Source organism: Sinocyclocheilus rhinocerous, unplaced genomic scaffold (assembly GCF_001515625.1).
Source record: "Sinocyclocheilus rhinocerous isolate Xijiao unplaced genomic scaffold, SAMN03320098_v1.1 scaffold1232, whole genome shotgun sequence".
NCBI classification, from domain to species: domain Eukaryota; kingdom Metazoa; phylum Chordata; class Actinopteri; order Cypriniformes; family Cyprinidae; genus Sinocyclocheilus; species Sinocyclocheilus rhinocerous.
Window position 1 is genome coordinate 533,859 of NW_015657490.1, and position 15,949 is coordinate 549,807.

The 15,949-nt window shown below is 41.1% G+C and overlaps 1 long non-coding RNA gene across 1 annotated transcript in view; it reads left to right on the top strand.

Annotated features, from left to right (window-relative positions):
- The window catches only part of LOC107721053 (uncharacterized), a 65,616-nt gene that overhangs the window by 44,251 nt on the left and 5,416 nt on the right, over window positions 1-15,949 (top strand). The window contains exon 3 of the long non-coding RNA XR_001637675.1: window positions 6,259-6,313. This is a non-coding gene — a long non-coding RNA (uncharacterized LOC107721053). The remainder of the gene's footprint in view (window positions 1-6,258; window positions 6,314-15,949) is intronic.

Here is a 15,949-nt window from a genome sequence, read left to right on the forward strand (position 1 = left end):
TTAGCATGTTGCTAGCATGTTTTTAGCATTATTAGCATGTTTTTACGCAGCAAACACATGCAAATTTTAACTAGATAAAAAAGTTTGTCATGACAAACTTTGAAGTTGGCTTGAAAAAGTCTAGCCTGAAAGTTTGAAAACGTTTTTAAAATTGGACAGTTTTCAGTTTGAAGTACTTTTAAAGCTTAAAGTTTGAATGTTTTGAAGGCAGTACAGTCTGTCAGAAAAATAGATAGATAGATAGATATTATCAGATGATTGATAGATAACATGAATTAGCACATAGCTAGAATGTTTTAACATGTTTCTAGCATGTTGCTAGCATGTTTTTAGCATTATTAGCATGTTGCTAATTAGCATAACCCCTGACAAAGCCATGGTGCTGGTATTGTAAAAATGGTTAAATATAATCCAAGGTAAACCTCCACCAAACTCAGCATACACCTTCAGACTGATCAAATATTGGCCAAATCACCTTAACTTCCATTAAAAGTCTGACTTTAATTCATCTTAAATCAGTCTGTTTGTCTGTCTGCTACGTACAACCTCACAGCTGTCTAACAACCAGCTTAAACTCTCTCTTCAAACTACTACATGAAGCCCAAATCAACTTTCAAGCAAGGCTTTGTTAGGTAAACATGCAGAGACAGTCTTGACGGTTGTCTGAGGACAGTGTGTGTGTGTGTGTGTGTGTGTGGCTCGTGGTTTTCTGGCTGTATTGACGGCGTGATTGATCGATGGCTTGTGCTCATGTCATGCGCTGCGTCTCAGGAGTCTGTTCTTGGCGTGTGACGGTCCAGTCCTGCCTGAAAGCGAGAGTGGCAAGGCATCTGGGAACGGGAAGGTGCGGTCGAGTGTGTCTGTTCCAGACACAGCCTCTGGTTCCTCCTTGCCAACAATGGGTCGTGATCGTGGTGCACGGGGGCCTCCTGCTCGCCGACCACCGTCCACGTCTGCCTCCACGTGCATTAGCGAAAGTTGCCGTTTCTTCAGGTGGAACCGGATTGGTCTGTGGTTTGGCTTGCTCTGTGTTGACACAGTCTGGTTTCTCACAGACAGTTTGCCATCGGTGATGAGCATGTGTTTTATCATCATCTAATCACCTGATGCTTTCTGACAACATTGTTCATGTCAATAGAACGCACTTACTGATTTGCAAATGTAACAGCCTTTTCACACCAAGACGATAAGAATACTAGTTCATTCCCCCACATGAATATTTGCGTCACACTTAATCTCAGTAGTGCTTTTTTTCTTGGAACTGAGGTTGCACACAATGTTTTTTTGGTGTACAGTGTTTATTGTTTTTGCTATAACTCACCAGATGTGACTTTATGCCATAGTTTTTGCTGGCGTGGGACGTTCACCGAGCTTTGTGACCCCGCGTGTTACACCGTACATCTACTGAGAGCGAGAATTAATGTCCTGCACTGGGTCGTCATCTGATCTCTGAGAAGCTGAAGCATTGCTGTGAGATGCACACCATCATTGAGATAACATTGAAGTGAGTCCGAGTCAGTTTGTGTGAATTGCATTTCTACATGTACAGGTCTCATGCAGTCATAAACATGGCCTGTATATGTGACCCTGGAGCACAAAAGCAGTCTTAAGTCGCTGGGGTATATTTGTAGCAATAGCCAACAATACATTGCATTGTAAATTATACATTTTTCTTTTATGCCAAAAATCATTAGGATATTAAGTAAAGATCATGTTCCATGAAGATATTTTGTAAATTTTCTACCATAAATATATCAAAACTTAATTTTTGATTAGTAATATGCATTGCTAAGAACTTCATTTGGACAACTTTAAAGATGATTTTCTCAATATTTAGATTTTTTTGCACCCTCAGATTCCAGATTTTCAAATAGTTGTATCTCGGCCAAATATTGTCCTATCCTAACAAACCATACATCAATGGAGAGCTTATTTATTCATTTTTCAGATGATGTATTAATCTGAAAAACATATATAAAAGGATAACTAAAATGAAGAATTTTTTTATTTTTTTTATTTGCTTTTTATTATTTAAATATTTTTTCATCTAAATTATATATATTTTTTTATTTAATTTAAACAGGGTTTCATGTCTTACTATGCATCTCAATTCATTTAATTTCCATAAAAATATAAATATATAGTTGTAATCTCTCCGTCCCTGTAATAGTGTTTCACAGTTCTGTTTTTAACCCAATAAAGACGTCAAAATGCAGAAGGAACAAGGGTAAATATACCAGTCTAACATTTTCTTTTGCGGTGTACCGGTACGAGGCGATTATGTGTCCTTGTATGTATTTGACATCGTATGGCAGAGGAAAATCCCTGTGCAAATGTCCAGCATCCCTCGATTCCATAGCCAGCGCTGGCGGCTTTTGTTTACAGGTGCGGTCCAGTGTTTGAAATGCGTTCACTCTTGTACTAGAGTAAACACGAGTGTGCTATGTCCTGTTTTTACTGTCGTACCACGTCACTATTCAAACTCTCTGAAGGGAGGTCACAGAGGTACAGAAACCATAGCAAACAGTCATGCTTTACAGCGACAAACCCAGCGAGGAAGTTAAGCATCCTCTTCTCTAACAAGCCGTGTGTACAGACAGACAAGACGCCTAATGATATGGTGCAGATTCAGTTAAGTACACACATCAGCGCAGACGCTTGAAATGACAGACAGTCAACACATTCAGCATTCTCATCCGTATCGAATATCAAGCATGTTACAGTGAATCAACTCGCCACACCTGAATGTGCAGCCAGTTTTTAAACGCTCTCTGGCAGCTCTCTTCACTCCTGTCGGTCTGCGGACGATTCCCAGAAAACATTTCCATGTCACTCAGCGTGGCTAATTGGTGTCAAGCAGCGATCGTGTCCACAGGCGGTCCTGGCGCCTCCATAAGCACCCGACATACAGTGAGTGATGGTGTACGTGCAGATGAGTGTTTGATAACAGATACGATTCACTGAAGTACCAACTCAGACTCAGATTCTTCTCCATAAGGATGGAGTAAGATAGACGTGAATGAGGGTGTCGCTGACAGACAGTAAGACTATAGCGCTATGAAGTGAATGTGGGTAGCAGCTCAGATCATCTCTTCTGGTCTAGTGGAAGAGTTTGATTTCTGTTTGCAGTGTGCATTCGCACAGCACCACAAGGTATTGCAAAAACAGCGACTGTTTCCAAACAGGTATCCACTAATGCAGGTAGTCGCATCCAAACTAAAGAAGTTTTAAGAATATTAGAGAGGTTAGAGAAGTACTTGTGCAAATAAATATAAATGACCATATGACCAATATACATGAAAATATTTATTATTTCAAATTTAACTAAAAATAATTGGTCATATGTGTCCACCAAACACTTTTAGCCAGCTGAAAGCACCAGGCGCTCTGCTGAAATCGCCTGGCTGTGAGCGCTTGAGAGTTCAATTCAATCTAAAAATGAAATAGGCCTATATCTGCAAGTTTTCATAACAATATTGTGGTAGTCCAGGAATTTTATCTAGTGAAGACATGAATACTCTGAGACATGCAATATTAACTTGTCCTTCATTGTTGTTCACTCGTAGTATAAGCAATGATGATTGGTCGGTGTGGAATTTGCCCTGCCCCTCCTCCACTTTGAGGTAAAAAGTGACTGTGGTGAGCGTTTGCGTTTTATCCAAAGATGAACTTTCCTCAGCTCTTGGCACTGAGAAAAAAACGGCTCAGCGCCCAGCGTGAAATAAACACTCAGCGCCTCGTCACGCTGCTGGTGTTTTAAAAACATGGCGCTCCCATTGAAAACAATTGAAAAAATACGCTAGCCTCGGGAAAAAAACGCTTTGGTGGACACATGGCCTAAATTTGGTTACATTACATGTGTCGTCTTCTGTAAGCTGTAAACTAGACATTAGCATTGTAACTGTCGCAAACAACTACACACCTGGAACTGATTATACTTCATAAAAATACTGGAGCATTACCTCATTTTCACCTTGTTTATTTTAGCCAAACTTCAAGCAGAACTGAAATGATGCAATCACTCGTGGGTAAATTTCCCTTTACGTTTTCTGTGAAGTGATGTTCACTTGTATGTCAGTGGCAGTGGCCTTCATAGTGGACATAAACAAGCTACAGGTAGTCCAAAATGCAGCGGCTAGAGTCCTTACCAGGTCAAGAAAATATGATCATATTACCCCAATTTTACAGTCTCTGCACTGGCTACCTATTAAGTTCCGTATCAGTTACAAAATATTATTACTTGCCTATAAGGCCCTTAATGGGTTAGCTCCTGCGTACCTATAGACACTCGTTGCAATTTGATTGGAATTTTAAGGCACAGTTTTCATTGCAGACCAGCTGTATGAAAACACTAATTCTTTCTCTGACAGTAGGTGGCGCTTATGAAACGGCAGAAATACAGGAGTAGAACTGCCCTGCGCAACTTTCCGTTAGTCAAGACTTTTTTTTTTTTTGAGGAACACAAAAGGTGATGTTTAGCAGAATGTTCACTCTGCTCTTGTGTAGAGGGGAAGCATTTCAGTGAATGTTGTATTTTTTAGTCTGTTCCTTACACAAAGTTCTATCATGACAACCCTCTAATGGATATGACAATGCCAATGTATTTGGTCTTGGCGGAATAGATCTGCTACACTGCTGCTGAATTGCTGCTGCTGTTGGTAATTGCTGTATTTGTAAATTATTGCTGCTGCTGCAAGCAAGTACAGGAACTTGATACTGCCAATACATATACAGATACGGTGCTGTGTGAGTGTTTAAGACATACCGCTGCTGCACAAATAGCATATATACCGTATTGGCCTGATTATAAGACGACCCCCCTTTTTCCAGATGTACCTTTTGGAAAAAGGCTTTTTACAGCATGTGACAAGTCGTTTAATGCTAAGAATATCGTCAGTTATGTGAAGCATCCATCAGCCTGCGCCATCTAGAGTTTCATGACAGAACTTGCTATTTATTGTTTGACTTCAGAAGACGTTGAAAACACTGCATGAGTCTTATGGACTACTTTCATAATACTTCTACGGTGATGTTTTTGTAAATCTACTCATTTTGTGGAAAAAAGAAAGTCATGTAGGTTTGGAAAAGTATAAAGATGAGTAACTGATTTTTGGTTGAACTCCCGTAATAAAGCATAGAAAAGTTCTTGTCCTCTGCAGTTTTGCCTGGTCTTGCGTTAGTGTGGGATGAGGTTTGCTGATTGAACGGCTCAGTTCTGGCTGAAGCCATCTCAGCGGTTCTCGCTGGAGGTCTGTTGACCTTCTTTACGAGATCAGTGTTTCGTCAGCAGTGACGTGACGGCAACGCTGACCTCATGCTGCTGGCTACAGAAGGACGTTTTGCTCTCTACTGCCAGATTGGGAGCTCAGGGCTTTATTTTAGGAAATCTTCTAGAAATAGACTCTGGCTTGAGCTGCGAGTTACTCCCCAGATCCCTGAATGACATGCGCTGGAGGCGAGAGACCCTGCTTCTGTCCAGAGTACAGTTCATCTCTCTCAGTCTGAGCTTGCCTGCTGTTTGTTGTCAGTTAGCATGTGTTTCAGTGGTCAGTAGGCATGTGGTGTTAATGGTGGTATTCTGGTTGTGCCATTACAGTGTGTGTGACAGCACAGTTTTTGGGAAGCTGTTGCAGACGCTGATCCTGGTGGGTTACATAACCCTAATAAAGTCTTAGGCCAAAGATATGCTGTAGTTCACAAACACAGTAGAATGTGAGCACACTCCCATTGCACATACATAACATTAAGCTTTATAATCGTTAAGTTTATTCATCCGGGAATATCCACATGTATAGGCGTCCTAGTTACACCTCTGATGGTAAATTTTCCAATGACTTAAATGTCATTTGAAGTTGCATGAGTCATTACAGAAGGTTGCCTTCTCAGATGATTTGTTAATTTTTGATGTGAGATGCCTGTGTCATTTACATTTGAGTTTAAACCCTGTCATTTACTGGCCACTGTCTGGTAACTTTACAAGGTATTCACATTTTCTAAATAATGGGTTTTTATTTTGAATCCTATATGCTGTTTGTGTTCTCAGTTGTTACAATCCAATTGTTTTAGCCCATTATCGCATACTGACATGATGTCAGTCATCAGCCTTCCTGATTTCTCGTTTCCTTATTGGTATCGGTCATAAAAAATATCCACTGTTTGACCGCTGCTCGGTTAAATTCAGTAAATATGTTACAGAGATTCTGTGTTGCCAAATAAAAGAGCTAACACTGTATTTCTCTTTCTTCTTTCCTTTTGAAGCTGGACGAGGTGCACACCAGGATGTCAGATGTGACGCTTCACACAGATTTTCATGGTGAGGATTTTTAATCTGGTTTCTGCAGTTTGTGTTGTTCGATCAGGTTTCGGGGTTTTGCTATGTCTGTGTGAACACAGTGTGCTCCTCCAAACTCAGCCAGAAGAGACCAGCTCTTGCTGATTCCTTGGGGAGCCCTCAAGCCACATTAATGTAATTTTGTCGTGATGGTTGTTCGGATCAGTAAACCGTGGGAGTGTGGTTCTGTTCATGTTTAAGAGCAGAGCTGTAGCTAGTCTCAAATGTTTGTGTGTAGTTTAGGCCTATTGAACAAAATCCACTGCTGCATTTTTCATATGGCTGCCCTTTTTTTCAACCAGAGCACTATTAACCATTTAGCCTGATTCACAGTAGTTTATTAATGAGGTAATAAGACAGTTGTTGTTTTGTGTTTTGCAAGTAGTATTACTCATGGGAGACGATACAGTGTGATTTATGATTGGAAACACATGTAGGCGTGTAAAGTCTGAAGTATACCTGATGAAGTGTTGTAATGCTTCTATAATTACTATGAGACTTAAATACCCCGAAACACAGATGAAAGGAGCTTTATCAAACATCCTACCATTTGCTAGCATAACTATTAGTAGGTCCTGTCACAATAACTAAATATCTGACATCTGATTATTTGGAATTGGTACGTATATTTATACAGTATTAGCATAATGTGATGTATTTCTGAGAGAAGCAAGAAAATCTATGGTGAGAAACATTATAAAAGCATGGGCAAAGCAGCTTATTTCCCATCAATACTCATGCCAACCTCTCACAGATCTCACACAATCCTGTTATATCGCAGCCAATCACACATGCTATAGATGTGAAAGATAAGATGTTTTGAAAATGTGAATGATGAATGTTGTATAGGAAATAATGATTGATTGTATTTCAATTCCACCAGTCATCAATCTCAACCAATCTGTATCATTCATTCTAGCTTAATAGCCCAATATTTGTTTTATTTCCTATTCTGAACAGTTTTATTTTTATGATTGTGCAAGATATTAACCTGCACCCCCCAAAAAAAAGAAAATTCTGTAATCATTGACTCACTCTAGTAACTGATGACAGAATGTTCATTTTTGGGTGAACTGCTTTAAGCTTTAAAAGAAAAAGGATAATTTGAAAGATTATTTTGGTGCTTTGCCGACTGGCTTTGAGAGAGGAGATCAGGAACGACCACGTCTAGTGACCAGACACACCAACTACATGTGTGAATTAAGAAATTGCATCGCTGAAATGGATTCATTTCATGTTTTTACCTCTGCTGAAACATCTTTCTAATCAGCATTTCTGTTGGTTTCTATTCTTAGTCACCAATTATCTTGGATGTACTTGTGCAACCAGGGTGACTAGTTATAAGTAAAATGTGAATGCATTACTATTTTACATAGGAGACGTACAGTATTATTTTGATATAATCTTGTGTGTGTAGCGCGGACGTGTGTGTGTCTCGCAGTTTTCCGCATGACTGTTGGGTGGTCGTCCCGGGCCGGCGAGACTGTAATCCTCCAGCACATGCATCATAGTCCAGTTCTGCTTAACCACCATGCAGTCACACCTGAACTAGCTTCCAGCTATCTACACCAGCGCTCTGACACATGATGAGTGTAGCATTGTAAAGTCAGACTCTCGTTACTCATGCGTGCTTCATTAAGGATGGGGTTTCACATCAGTAACAAGCTTTACACCCAACTCAACTCGACGCTCATCTAACGCTGGTCTGTGTTCACCGTGAATGGACCCCTCACTAATGGTCATATATGTTCTCCAGGAGGCTTCCTGTTGGCCATTGTTTATATGAGGCTGTAGATTAAAGCTAGCAATGATCAGAACTTCAACCATGCAATTAAGATGATGATGATGATGAAGCACTATGTCGCTCTCCGACTCGGTCCGTCCCTTTAATCTAGGACCGCAGATGCTCTCGCCCACCCGCCGGCCTCTGCCACTCAACAATAAATAAAAGATAAGACAGTGCCATCGGGACTGTTTGGAATAATAGCATTCAATTTCGAGAGAAGTGCCTCAACAAATGCATGCTAGAAGAATAGAAAAGCAGGAGATGAAAGGAGATATGAATGGAACTCTGGCTACAGGCATGCTCGCAAAACAAATAGACTTCCCGAGAGCGCCAATCACAGGCTCTCACCCTGATTCCTGACCCACGGAGGACAGGCCAGAGGAACGCAATTTGTTCCTTTGTACGGCAGGATCATAAGAGCGACCGCAACTTACTTTCTTTCACTGTTGCCGAGTGCAATTGAGTTCTGCGAGCAGGTGGTCCAGGCCTGCTGCGACCTTGTCAACTTTTGCTCTTTTGTTCACTGCAAAGGTTGGCTGAGGTTTTGGCAGTCGGCTCTGGCGTGTGGGGCTTTCATGAAGCTGAGGATTAAGAAGGACAGATAGAGGAGGAGGAGGTACAGACAGTCAGCTTGCATTAAAACAACTCCTCATGGCCGATGGCTCCAGTCTCTTGGCCTCTCCACACGTGGCCTTTGTCTGCACCTAGACTTCCACGGGACCGAGTTGTGCTCAAAGCTCAGCTGGTCGGGTATTGTCCCTCCTCAAAGACGGCCATAAGGGCAACCAGAGGAAAAAGTGTCAGCCTCAGCTTTTACACACCCTAGGAAGACTCAGGAGAAGAGAAAGGATGGATTAGCTGTAGCTGACGCTCGGCTTGCCCGCTCGACATATCCAGACCCCCTCAGCTGTTTGAGACATCACTTAAGCCTTGTCAGTGCAAGCATTTTTGCTGGACATGGGGACACCCGATGCGCAAAGTCTCAGAAGAATGTTGCTGCGTTGGTCTTTCTATAGAAATCGCGTTATCCCACGTTGAGCAGAAGTCTTCTTTTGATCGGAGTGGCTTTGTGAAGATGCACCTTTTTAATTACTTGATCATCGGGACACTTCATCGTCCTGTGATAAACCCCATGGCGAAGAGGCCCAAACAGTAAGCAGGGAATTCGCTAACAATCACTTGCACCTGCTGATAGCGTGGTTTGGTCGTACATGCTGTCTGCATTATTTTAATGCTTGACTTACCAAATGTATCTACGAAATCAGATTTAAACACGGTAACACTTTATTTTGATGGTCCACTTTAGACATTCAACTACATATCAGCATATTCTGCTTACCCTAACCATAAACCTATATCAGCATATTCTGCTTACCCTAACCATAAACCTAACAGTCTGGCGCGCTACTAATGAATAGACTTGAAAACGTTAAATATTATTTCCAAGCATTTAAATTTTTTATGAATAAAACAGCTTGTGAATAGTCATGTAATGTTATTTACCTCAGAAAAGACAACAATAAGGAGCGTTGGAGCCCACATTATCCTATAATGTTCGGGGGGGCTGTACAAATGTTTTTGCATATGGGCCCACGGTTATAATGCTCTTCTCCATAATCACTAAAAAATGTACACAAACATTAATTTTAAATAACACTAGACTTAAGACCAGCTTGCCTTTGGCAGTAATAGTGCCACGTTACACATGATGGGCACATATTGCTGATGTCCTGGCTTATTCTATAGAAAGAAATCCTAATGACTTCACAAAGTGCTCGGTTAAATTGGTCTACGAGTGGTTTGTAAATAAAACATAGGGTTTAGTGCTGAAGCACGGTGTGCTTAAGTTGCTAAAAGTTTAGAATTCGCCCCGCAGTGTTTATTCATAAAATCTACTCCATGGTTTTATGATCTGTCCTCAGACATGCAGACAAGACCTGGACAAAGCCTAATAGTGTTTATGAAAGCTAAGTGTTTTGGAGCGCTATGGTCTAAGTGTGGCCAAGGTTTATTTTTCTGACAAGGACTAAGAGTGGCTGACTCCATTCGCAATGATAAACAGGGCAAATTGGAAGCAGACCCTGATGTAGTTACTTGTTGGCCTGGGGGGGGATCTCGTACCGCCAAGACCAGACCTTTGAATCACTTGTTTATGGGTGACATTTGGTCAGATTAAGTCCGTGCTGGGACGAAAGCTAAATCATCTCTTTTGACTGACCCTCGTTGGAAGAAGCAGAGAGTTTGTGTGCGATTTGAAGATGGAAATACAGTAACAATCAGTATGAATGTCGAAAGAAAACTGCTGATCCAGCATTGCTAACAGGACTGTCGAAGACACTCGTGAGGTGCTTCTAGTGCTCGGCCAGCCTCTCAGCACAAGGTTCAGTGGTTGGAAGAGTGTTGGCACTTAATGACTCAAGTTTTATGTAAGCGCTTCTTGAACGGAAAATAGCAGAAGCCCTTCAGGAGGCTTTTAATTAAAGCCATTGCCTCCTTCTCTCTCCCATCTAAGCAAAAGGGGAAAACATGACATCACACATGGTGGAAAAGGGGAGAAAGAGAACGGGCAGATGAACGGAAATGGTCAATAGACGTAACCGAGTGCTGGTGGGGGTCAAGTGAACTATTTAACCTCTGGAAACACAAGGTCAGAACGGGGCTGCCTCACTCTTGACCCTTAAGCCCAAAATGTCAATTAAGACGTCTCCACCAGAAGAAAGAGAAAGGTCCATGAGAGATTTTGGCATTTGCTTTGCCACCATAATACTAGGGTGCTGTATGTGGTTTCCAGGACATTGGTATGCAGTTATTAAGGTGTTTTGAGTGGCTGAGTGTTAGCATGTTGCTATGGTGTTCTGGGTCGTCAAAAGTGCCAAAAAATATTTTGCTCTTCATATGGCTCTGGTCCCTTCAACTTAAGTCAATGGGGATGCTTTTCACTCATTTTATCAAATGGTTCATTCTTAAACGTTAGTGCACTTCTTGTCAACAGGCCATATCTTTGTGTCATTCATGTCTGTAGCACAAACAACTTGGGATGAGTTGTGTGTTGAAGTTTGGGCTAATACTTGGGCTCGAGGTTAACCTTATGTATGACCAGTAATAATGGAGCTTGCCTTAGCAACTGTACATTTTATTTCATGTCTGTAAATTTCCGTAGCTCACTTAGACACTGAATGCATCGCACCGTTGGTTAGTCTCTCTGGGGTTCTGGGGGAATTTAATTGGTTTACTGAATGGGACTAGATATGCTTCATTGTGCGTGTCCTTATAGAAGACCCCATTCTGTGAACCTTTAAAACCTTCCCTGTAATTGTTGCTGCCATATGACACGGGCAGTCAAACATTGCACCGCCTTTGTCTTAAGAACACAAGAATCAGTCCTGAAGAACCCTAAGCCATCTGCCTGAGTGACTAAACCCTTTACCTGCTGTGCTGTTGTGTGTGTGTGTTTGTCAAAGAAAACAGCCAACCATTTTACAAGTGTTTACACACACTTGCCCCACCCACGGCCTTCTCGTTTCCCACCATCCCGCTCTCCTTCAACAGCCCTCCTGTCATCTTTAACCTTCTCTCTTCTGCTTTCTCTCGTTTCCATAATGGCCTCTTCAAAGGTATTCCCTTCTCTGGTGTCTCAGCAATGTCAGGTGGGCTCTGAAAACCCAGATCCGCCGCATTTCAACACTGTTTCATATCCCCTCACCTACCGACTGTTTGTGGGAGCTCAGAGTCGGGCCACTCCATCAACACTGGAGCACGTCTGCTGCCTCCAAGCAGCTCTGCTGTCCCTGGACCTTAACCCCGTCGGTCCGGAGCACTCGGGTCAGCAGTATTCCCCTGGACCTGAAAGCATTCACTTCACACCATGAGGCCAGGAGCTGCAGCATAACCCTCCTGATCTGCTTTAAACCACAATGGGAACCATGTGCTCGCATTTTGTGGGATTGGAGCCCACCATGGTAGAAGCTGTTTCTAATCCCAGTAAAACAGCATGGCATGGCATTTGCGTCCAGTGCATGATGCCCTTTAGTTTTCATAATCTATGTGAAGAAAGATGGTTGTGGCCGTGTTATGTAACCACAACCATGGCCCAATCTGAAGTATGACCGGAAAATAACTCTAATCCTGGGCAGAAATAGATTTCCTGTATAATATAGTCTTTTAAAGTTTAATGACAACATTTCTGCTGCACCTTTTAATAAAAGAACAGTTCCAAACTCTCGCACAAAAGGAGAAATTCAGCAGCATGTTTACGCTGGTCTTTGCCAAACGAAAGTGAGTGATAATCCAGGCTCCAAAAAGCACATAGAAAGTATCATAAACGTGAACTATTTTTCATATTGAAATTTGAAGACATGATATCTTTGTGTGAGAAACTGACCCAAATTTGATTGTGTAATTCAGCAGTCATCAGGTTACATTTTCCTGTTACTCCTATATCTATGAATGCATTCAAAGAATGAAGATGCAAAGGTTCAGCGAACCCTTTAATGGGTGGCTATCGATGATTGATTGATGACAATGAAATCGCTGGCTTTGGAGAAACTGGAATATCGCTCCATGTGTGATAGGGGATCACGTATCTCTGCAGACTTCTAGCGATCTTGGTTGAACTTGGCATCTCCTCTTGTCTTCTCCTGTAGTCTGTCAGTCTGAAGGCCACTCTCTTGCTTCTATGTTTGTGTTCAAGCACACAGTCATCTGAAAACGATAGAAGCATGTAAGAGATTACCAGCGGGGTGTTCGACATCCAGCCAACAGGAAACACACTCCAGATGAGAGGGCTTTACTGGCTTTGTCTTTTCTGGTCCAGAACAAACTGCATGGCCAAACAAGTAATATACGATTTATGATTCAGACATAAAAATCATGAAAATGTTTTGTTACAGGTTACAACATTATAAGATCACAGGCAGACTCTTTAAAAGCTGGTCTCACTTGATTAACGATATCATTCATCATTTTCTTTAGGTTTGTTGACCTTTTTAAATTGTTACAATGCATTTCTATAGCAGATATTTGCAGTCCTGGTTGTTGATCGGTCAATACAGCGTTCCTGCCAACATTTATGACATGAAACAACTGTTCACCAAAGCCACTGTGTATATAATTGCGCAGCCCTTTAGCAGTGGCTATATGCACAGCGTAGCACAAACCCGTAGCCGTACCTGCTGATTCGGAGCTCTTAGATGTTGTAGCGTGAGCTGACGGTGACAGTGCCTCTCGACAGGGCTGACAGAGGGGCTCCGGCTCACTTTTCCTTTCCGGCTGTCTGTCATTGACAAAGGTGTTTTATCAGAGAGACGGCCGCTCACATATCTCGCTCTCTCTATCACCTGCTGACGGTCACACTGTGTTCAGAGCCCGCCTCTGTGACCGACCCATGACCCTCTGACCTTACTGTTATTCCACTTATCCTAATGAGCCTGTATGCCTGACTACTGCTGGAATCAACACTTCGGTCGTTACTTAGCCTAACCTTGTTAGGATCGGACAAAATTTGGACGAGATACAACTATTTGAAAATCTGGAATCTGAGGGTGCAACATAAATCTAAATATTGAGAAAATCATCTTTAAAGTTGTCCAAATGAAGTTCTTAGCAATGCATATTACTAATCAAAAATTCAATTGTAATTAATTACTGTCTGGATCAGCTGTGTGCAAGCATTGTTTTTAACAATGTATAGTAATATCGAAAGTAGGGGTGTGCGATATCATGATTTTTGATCGTGGACGACTAAAATGTCTCCACGATCTGCTTTTGAACTAGGGCTGGACAATAATTCAATATCAATATGTATCGCGATATAATTTTTTTCAATAACGGTGATATGATTTTTATAAATTTTGGCCATATCGTCCAGCCCTATTTTGAAGAAATATCATAGTATCATACTACAGCGCACATTCACATCACATGTTAACTCATTTACACTCACGGGACACTGCACTTATTCACAATCACAAAAGTACATTTTTGCATGGGTTTTAAAGCCTTTAATTTAAACATGTAAACATTTCACATTTAAAATGTTAAACATTTCATTCGCGAGCTGTTCTGACATGCGCGCGCACACTAAAAAGCCTGTCAAACAGCGCCTGATTACTGGACTTTCACGTCTGATTGCGCTAATACTGTCAAAATCACACAAGGTTTACATATAAACACAGCTGGTTATGTCTAAAGTGAAAGTCAACAGTAGAGAGAAGAACAGATGCGTGTAGCTCTTAAAGTGACAGCAGCCTAATAGTAGGCTATTAAACATGCTGCCGTTTGTCATTAAAGGGACAGTTCGCCCAAAAATTTAAATTCTGTCATTATTTACTCACTCTCATGTTGTCCCAAACCTGTATTGATTTCTTTCTTGTGCTGAACACAAAAGAAGATATTTTGAAGAACCAAACAGTTGCTGATACCCATTGACATTGTCCTTGTTGGAAAAAAAAAAATACACTATGGAAGTCAGTGGGGAAAAGCAGCTGTTTGGTTCCCACATTCTTCAAAATAACTTTTTATGTTCAACAGAAGAAAGAAACTCATTCAGGTTTAAAACAACTTGAGAGTGAGTAAATGATGGCAGAATGTTCATTTTTGGCTGAACTGTCCCTTTAATGTTAATAAAACAACAAAACACAGAAAAAAATCACTCACTGCTCTTGACTGAAAAACTTTACTACAGTCGCTTTAATAAGAATTATTAAATAATTGTTCTTATTTTCTAATAACAAAGATAAAATAATGACAAAGATTTGTATCTTTGCCGCCTTTGGCCTAAATGTCTGCCATTCTTTACATGTTGTTACCTTGTAAGGCTTTGTTTGTAAAATAGGGAAATTAGTTTGGCTGTACAGCTCAGACAGCTTGCAAAATAGTCAAACCAACATGACAAAGAATCGTGATTTTCCTGAAAAACATTGTGATATATTTGCCCACTCCTAACTGAAAGTAAAAAAATGGACTTTGAGTTACTTCTTAGATTAGCAAGTAAATTGTATGTGATTTGGATCAAGCTGATGTTATCATGTTAGAGCCACAGGCTCTGACGGAGTCTCTCTATTGGTTGTTAATCCGAGTGAGTTTAATGAAGTCGCCCGCAGGTCTGTGGCTCTGTTTCCAGTGTCTGTGTGTGATTAGCACGCTTCCACCAGCATGTCCTCCTGCACATCGAGTCCAACCGGGCCTGCAGGAGAGGAGCTGATTTTGAGCATCCACCGCCACTAAAGATCAAATCAGGACTGAGTCACTGACACACACACGCACACGCTCACACTCACACGCACACACACACACACACACACACTCGCACACACACACACACACTCACACACTTCCAGTTGAGCACCGGAAATCAGGAAACGTGTCACGTGATGCCAGATGAAATCATGTAGTTTTATTAAAGTCTGACGAAATCCAAAGCGTTCACATTCTCAGCTTGTGCTCCGGGACAGAACCACACATCTGATAAGGCGGGAAAACACATCCTGTTTACTCACAAAATCTGAATAATCAGTTGCTTATGGCTGCATTTCAGAATTAAAACTGCTATTAGATTATTTCACTAGATTTCTGTGCGCTTGCTTGTCCATTCAAAAGTTGCCGCTAACGATGATAGGGTGTTCTGACCCATACAACAAATATATTTATATTTATATAATAATATAATTTCAGAATTTTGTTTTAAATATTTATAAATATACAAAAATATAAAGCTAATATAGATGTTCAAATATGTGTCCCTGGAGCACTTAAGTCGCTGGGGTATATTTGTAGCAATAGCCAACAATACATTGTATGGGTCAAAATTATACATTTTTCTTTTATGCCAAAAA